Consider the following 8,196-nt stretch of genomic DNA (forward strand, 5'->3'; position numbering starts at 1 on the left):
CTTGGAATGGTTTTCAGAATAGGTTCCTCAACCTTACCCTTACCTTTGTCTTTCATATGGCTATCCTCAATATCTAATGATTTTTTTTGCTTCTACATCAAGTGCTTCCTCAATATCAATAGGATCAACATTATTTTTTGACTCATTTACAGTAGGCACAGATGTATCCATGGTGGTTTTATCACTTTGAGTGGTAATAGAATGGATGACTATCATTCTTTGAGTTTTGTACAGTATTACTAGGAATAGTGCCAGGCTGCATTTGATTCAACGTGGACAATATTTGGCCAAACTGCTACTCCAGTTATTTTATTGCAATAGCATACCACTTAAGTTTCTAATTCTGCTCTAATAGATCTGCCTTAATATCCTTAATACAACTCTCTCGACTTTCTTGAACTTTTACTAATTTCAAAAACATTATTTCTATTCTTGACTCAGTATCTTATATACCTGATGGAACATATCTATCTTACTTGTCGTTGTACTCATCCTTGCACCACTAATTACCATCTCGTTCTATGCTCCTATCTCGGTACCTATCAGCATAATAGTTTTGACCTTGGTTTTATTTACATTTAGCTTTAAAACTTGAAACTTTGTAATCCAAATAATTTTTTCTCTCATCTGCATCAGACTCATAAGCTCTAGAAGTGGATCTTTATGCCTCCGCTGCATTTACCTTTTAGTTGTCATTGCTGCAAATTATTTTAAAAGAAACCCGTAATTAGTTTTGAGTTGTTCAACTTTTTATGCTACCATATCATCACTAGATCTATAGTCACTTGCAGCTCCAAAAGCATATGTGCCAACTCCTTGATCAGCCTCCCGAGTGTACCATCATCGGTTAGTGACAGAGATCTCATCTAGCATATTTTTTGCTATCGCCTAATGCAGACACATAAGTGTACCTACAGATATTGTGTCTCCCTTTTCTCTAGATCTAATATTCAAGAATCTATAGATTATTTCAATTAGGTTGTATCTTCAAATTCTATGATAGGGTACCATGCTCAACTTCTTTTTTAAACCAAAACCACACTTCATACATAGACACTATAGGTAACAATCGAAAATTATAGATCTTATTTTTAACTATAACATTCTATCCAGACAGAATTGATTCAAAAACTGTCTTTACAACTCATGCCAAGTCATGATTGATCCACTGAAGTTCTCCCGGGCACAATAACACATCACTTGTCAGTTAAAAAAGGAACAACCGCAATGTCAATATAGTATATGTAGTACATTTCATCTATTATTGCACCCGAGTATACATCCTTTAGATTTAATAGTTTGATTTGCACTGATAATTTCAAAATCCAAATTAGGGGATAAAATGGGTAGAACAATAGCTCCAATCTTAGCAGGCTCTATATAACACATATCTTTATATTCATAATACAGTGGTAGTACTAATAGGTTAGGACGACTCCAGATCTACCACCACACCCTCTTTCATGATTTGCATTGAGTGGTGCTTAATGATATTATACCAATCTTGGCAAAGCCAGGTGTGCCTGTTGAGCCAATCAAGCCTCCTCGACTACTTTACTCTCTTCAGCTGCCTTAGTTAAAAATTGCTTTTTCTTTCTATTGACAAAATTCTATGGATTAGCAGGTGGAGAGCAGGTAAATTATGAGGAATTAGACCCCAAAATAACACCATCATGAACTTGCTCCAATATTCTTCGTGGTGTTTGTAACATTCTCTCCGATTCAAGGTCAATAGGGAGTAAGAGATTGCTTTGACTCCTAGTTCTAGGCATACATTAGAGTATACCCTACTAAATTATAAATAAAAAATTGCAAACTCTATCAACTTCAATCAATAATTCATATGGTACTCCTCGACAACAACACCAAAATTTGATGTTGCCCAAGCTAACCTTCAAAGAAGTATGTGCGGCTGATTAAAAATATAGTAACCCAACTAATCTTGGGGTCAAACCCAATTGTAAAATATAGTAACCGAACTGGATCTAGTTGTAAGGTATCCAAGACTTGTGACTGTTATTGAAAACCCTTTGAACGTTTGTGCACATCTAGAGTTAGTTTTTTAGGGATATTTAGACACCTTTGTATTTGTGGATATGATGGATGACGTTGAAAGTAATGCATAACGAGTATGCCATGAATGAGTTATTGATTAAACCTTTGTTATTGATGAGATATTGGATATGCTATTGTTTTGACTATAGAATGGGCTGCCGAATATAATACTGAATAAGACCTTGAATATAACATTGATTAATCCATAAATTATGCTCTTTATTGAGCCAACGAATGAGCTATTGACTACTCTAGTGACCATGCTTATTGATATATTAGTATTTACACTATTTGTTCATGTTAGAGGTCATGCTTAATGAATATATTAGCAATTAAATTATTTATTATGCTATGAATAAGCTATAGATTGTACCATGGATTATCTAATGAACAATATATTGATAAGTTATCAATCATTCAAATGATAAGCTATCTATTATGCTAATGATAAACCATTAATTGGTCTATTGATATATTATCTGCTATGTTATGGATTTATAACACTTTCGACGCTTAAGAATATGAAAATATGCATTTTTTAGGTTGTTTGGTGTGATACGATGTGTTTTGAGTATAATTTGAAGGAAATTTGTTTTTTGGTGCTAAATTGTAGAAAAATATGAAAATTAAAGTTTTTGGCTACTTACTAGGCCTATTTTAGGGGTACATGCCACTTACTGAGAGTAGGTGACCTAAGTATGTATCCAAAATTAATGTGCAGAGACTCAAAAATAGGAAAAAACTTACCTATGTCCATATAAAGCCTGTATGTGGTACATACATTTTGTATATGACCTAGGTATGTGGAGAGATCAAAAGTCTAGAGAGCTGTAGGATTTGTACTTGCCTTCTAGCACTTACCTACGTCCACATATGGTTCGTACGTGGCCTAAGTAAGTGGCCACCGACCTATATTTCCTTTTTCATTTAGGAGTTGATTTTTAGTGTTTCCTTGTATACTATATATACCCTTTCGTCATTTTCCAGTACTTGTGCATGCATTGCATTATCTTTGATTTAATAGTTGTTCTAGTGGTTAAAAACATTAGAATCCCTCCTAGATTATATGTACTTACTCCACAAAAGGAGTAGACTATGAAAAGATAATTACAACAGTAATTCAAAGATCAATTATCGATTTAGGCTAATCTATATTATTTATTTAAGATGGTTATCTGTCATTTAATAACTTGAAACTCAAAGGGTAATAGTTAATTGGAATCTAGTATAAGGGTTAGTAATGAAACATCTTGAGACTCAAACGATAAAGGATAAAATCCATCAATAAGTCCATAAGATAGTTAATGGTACATAACCTATCAGATTCTGCATGCAAAATACTCGGTTGGTTCATCAAAGCATGATAAACATATCGATTTGATACATAGGGAGAATAAAACTCTAGTGTTCATTGCTAACTATTTACAACCAAAGATACATACTGTTACTTGTTCAATACTATCACTACACCCCCTTCCCTCCCCCCCACCCAATTTACTTTTTGTTTAGTTTATTGAGTTCAACAAATCAGAGATATACATACAAGTCATCCCTGTGGGTTAGACCCTAACCTACTTGGGTTATTATACTTGACAGTGACCACTTTATCTTAAATTAGATGTGTAGTTTAGGCGTTGATCAAAATTTTGGCACCGTTGTCTAGGAAGCCTATAAAGTGTTGACTGAAGTTTATTAGAGTTTATGGGTTTTTAATTTTCTATTATTATTTGGGTATATGCTAGTGTATGCCTAGCACCAGGAGTCAAGGAAATCCTTACTCGCATTGAATCCTAACCTAAGTGACTATTACAACCTAATCGTACTATAGCAGACCCAGTACATGCATGCAATTTAGAAGAGGTGCAAGATGATCTGAATATTGTACCTCCTCCTGCACTAGGAGATCCATAAAATATTATCAATAGACAGATGGAGTAGACACTAGCAGAGGCAGCTAACTAGAGGAGAGAGGCTGAGGAATCTCAATATGCTCAGGAGACAGAGCTATCCAGGCCAAGTTTAGTAGTTGATCATTGAGCCATACTCGATGGTAGTTACGATGGAGTTCATAGATCTTAGGCTCAAGTTATCCAGCTTTCCAGTATTTATAGCCATATGTTGCAATCGAGACCTAATATTAGGTTTCTAACCAAGAAATTTACAATAGTGAGTTCTAAAAGGTGAATGTAGTAGGTGTGTAGGGTTCAACCTCCAGAACTTATGATTCTAATTTATAGGAGGAGGATAAGTATCTTGATCATGAGTTGGTTGGTTTTTGAGCCTGATGGAAGGGAAACCAAGGTTTAAACTAGTATGGAAATAGATATAGAGATCATAGTAGGGAGTATGATGTTGACTGTAGTCGAAAATACAACAACAAGGTGAATGTGACAGGTATATTCAGCCTAGAAGTCATGATACAAAATCAAGGATAGAGGTGATGCTGACCAAATCGGTAAAGGGGAAAAAGAGTCTAGAGGCTAGCCTTCAGGATATTAAGGTTGATATTTTAGGTTTTACCCAAAAGATGGAGTCTCATGTGACTCCTATCAAGCAGTTAGAGCGCCCGTTTATACAATATCAGCTACCTTGAATCAGAGTCAACAAGATACCCTTCTGAGTGACACAGTGTAGAGTCCTTCAGCCAGCGGTCATTGTCTAGCTCTTACCACTAGGAGTGGGGTCCCTACTGGTTATCTCCATATGGCCACTACTGAGAAGTTGAAGAATAATAGTCTTATGATCCATTAGCCACCTAAGGAAGAGTTTGAGAAGTTGTCATGCAGTGATGATGATTTTAGGAGTGATGACAGTGATAACTAGGTAACTAATGAGCCCAATGCTAATGTGAACCATGGTAGTGCCACCCCTTCAAAACTATTAGTAGCGAAGAAAGAGGACCCTGGGATGGTCACAATTTCATGTTCTATTAGGCCTTTCAATACCAAGCAGGCTTTGTGTGATCTCGGAGGTGGCATAAATTTGATGCCACTTGTAATACAAACTATTGGAGATGGGTCCAATCAAACCCACATCTATGATTTTTTTGATGTCCAAATCATATATGAAGAAACAAATTAGTGTTTTATATGATGTAGAATAAAGGGTGGCATCCTTTATATTCCGAGTAGATTTGATGATTCCTAACTATGAAGTAGATGTTCAAGCCCCTATTATACTGGGTAGACCCTTTCTATCCACGGGTAGGGTACTGATTGATATAGATTTGGAGGAGATAACCTTAATAATAAATTATGAATAAGTGGTGTTCGATGTGTGTAGGATAGTACAACAACTAGATGATATACGAGTGGTGTTGGTGATAAACACTATTGATAATGATGTTGATACAGAGACTATGCCTATTAAAGTGAAACTTGGGGTCAAAGAATTAGATCCAATAATCATAAATTTAGAGAGTGATGACAAGAATCCAAAAAGATTGTTAAAGCATTGCATGGTACAAGTTCTTACAAGTATGCTCCGAAGTAGTTGGACCTTGATTTGATAAACAAAACCGCATCTCCTGCAAAATAATCCATTGAGAAGCCACTGGTGTTGGAATGGAAGGCCCTCACATATCACTTTTAGTATGCATTATTGGGGGCCAACAATACCTTACCGAGGATTACTGCTACAAATTTTCCAGAGTCATAGATGAAATATTAATATCTATGTTGAAAAAATTCAAAAGAGCCATTGGATGGACATAACAGATATTGTAGGAATTCCACCATGTATATGTACTCACGAAATACTACTTGAGCTGGAATGCTTTCCTAGCATTGAGCATCAACACTAATTGAACCCTCCTATGTAGGAGGTTATGAAGAAAAAAATTATCAAGTGGTTAGATACTGGAGTGGTTTACCCTACTATGGACAACAAGTGGGTGATCCCAATTCAATACATATCAAAGAAGGATGGAATTATCGTTGTTCCCAAGGAGAAGAATGAGCTTGTTCCCATGAGACCCATGAATGGTTAGGGAGTTTGCTTAGATTATAGAAAGATGAACAATTTGACACCGAAGGACCACTTCCCCATGCTTTTTGTGGATCAGATACTTGATAGACTATAGTGATAAATATTGTCAGTAGGTTCATAGCTTACTGTCTGCTTTCTAGATACTAGATGTTTCATGAATTTCACATAGCCTGGCATTTGCTCTAATGCCTCAACTACTCGAATATTTACAGACAACTCCTTCGACATAAACAGAAACTTTTCATATTTACCCTTTTCCTACTTCCTTTTCAATCTCTCAAGATAGAGTAGTTGAGATCTTGGAATGGTTTTCAGAATAGGCTCCTCACCTTACCCTCACCTTTGTCTTTCATATGGCTATCCTCAATATCTAATCATTTTTTTCTTCTACATCAGGCGCTTCCTCAACATCAATAGGATCAACATTATTCTTTAACTCATTCACAGTAGGAACGGATGGATCCATGGTGGTTTTATCACTTTGAGTGGTAATAGAATGGATGACTATCGTTCTATGAGTTTTTTACAGTATTACTATGAAGCGTGCCAGGCTGCATTTGATTCAATGTGGCCAATATTTGTCCAAACTGTTTCTCCAGTTATTTTATTGCAATAGCATGTTACTTAGGTTTCTAATTCTACTCTATTAGATCTACCTTAATATCCTTAATACAACTCTTTTGACTTTCTTGGACTTTTACTAATTTCAACAACATTATTTCCATTCTAGACTAAGTATCTCATATACCTGATGGAACATATCTATCACTCTTTTCATTGTACTTATCCTTTCACCACTAATTACCATCTCATTCTCTGCTCCTATCTCGGTACCTATCAGCATAATAGTTCCGACCTTGGTTTTCTTTCCCTTTATCTTGAAAAATTGACACTTTTTTATCCAAATACTTTTCTTTCTCATCTCCACCAGAAATATAAGCTCTAGAAGTAGATCCTTGTGCCTCCACTGTATTTACCTTTTTAGTTATCATTGGTGCAAATTATTTTAAAAGAAGCCTAATATTAGTTCTGAGTTGTTCAACTTCTTGTGCTACCATATCATCACTAGATCTGTAGTCACTTGCAGCTCCAATAGCATATGCGCTAAATCCTCGATCAGCCTCCCAAGTATACCATCATCAATTAGTGATAAAGATCTTATCTAGCATCTCTTGGGCCATCTCCTAATCCAGACATATAAGTGTACCTCCAAATGTTATGTTTCCCATTTCTCTAGAGATAACATTCAAGAATCTATAGATTATTTCTATTAGGTTGGATCTTGGGATTCTGTAATAGGGTACCATGCTCAACTTCTTTTTAAACAGAAATCACACTTTATACATAGACTCTGCAGGTAATTTTCAAAAATTATAGATCTCATTTTTAACAATAACATCGTAGCCAAAGAGAAAATCGATTCAAAAACTGTCTATACAACTCATGCCAAGTCATGATTGATCCTCTTAGATGTTCTCCCGAGCACAATAACACTTCACCTGTCAGTTAAGAAAGGAACAACCGCAATGTTAATATAGTATATAAAGTACATCTCATCTATTGTTGCACCCAAGTATACACCCTTTAGATTCAATAGTTGGATTTACACTGGTAATTTCAAACTTCAAATTAGGGGATAAAATGGGTAGAACAATATCTCCAGTCTCAGCAGGCTCTATATAACTCACGTCTTTATATTCATAATACGTTGGTAGATATTAATAGGTTAGGACTACTCCAGCTCTACCACCACACCCTCTTTCATGATTTACATAAAGTGGTGCTTAATGATAATATACCGATCTTGGCAAAGCCAGATGTGCCTGTTGAGCCAATCGAGCCTCCTCAACTACTTTTCTCTCTTCAGATGCCTTTATTAAAAATTGGTTTATCTTTATATTGACAACATTTTATGGATTAGCAGGTGGAGAGTAGGTATATTTTGAGGATATCAGACCCCAAAAAGAACACCATCACAAACTTACTCTAAAATCCTTTGTGGTGTTTGCAAAATTCTCTCTGATTCAATATCAATAGGGAGTAAGAGATTACTTTGACTCCTGGTTCTAGGCATACACCAGAGTATACCGAACTAAATCGTAAATAATCAAGTGCGAACTCTATCAACTTCAACTAACAATTCACATGGTATTC

The sequence above is a fragment of the Capsicum annuum genome, chromosome 10 (assembly GCF_002878395.1).
Source record: "Capsicum annuum cultivar UCD-10X-F1 chromosome 10, UCD10Xv1.1, whole genome shotgun sequence".
Classification (NCBI taxonomy): Eukaryota; Viridiplantae; Streptophyta; class Magnoliopsida; order Solanales; family Solanaceae; genus Capsicum; species Capsicum annuum.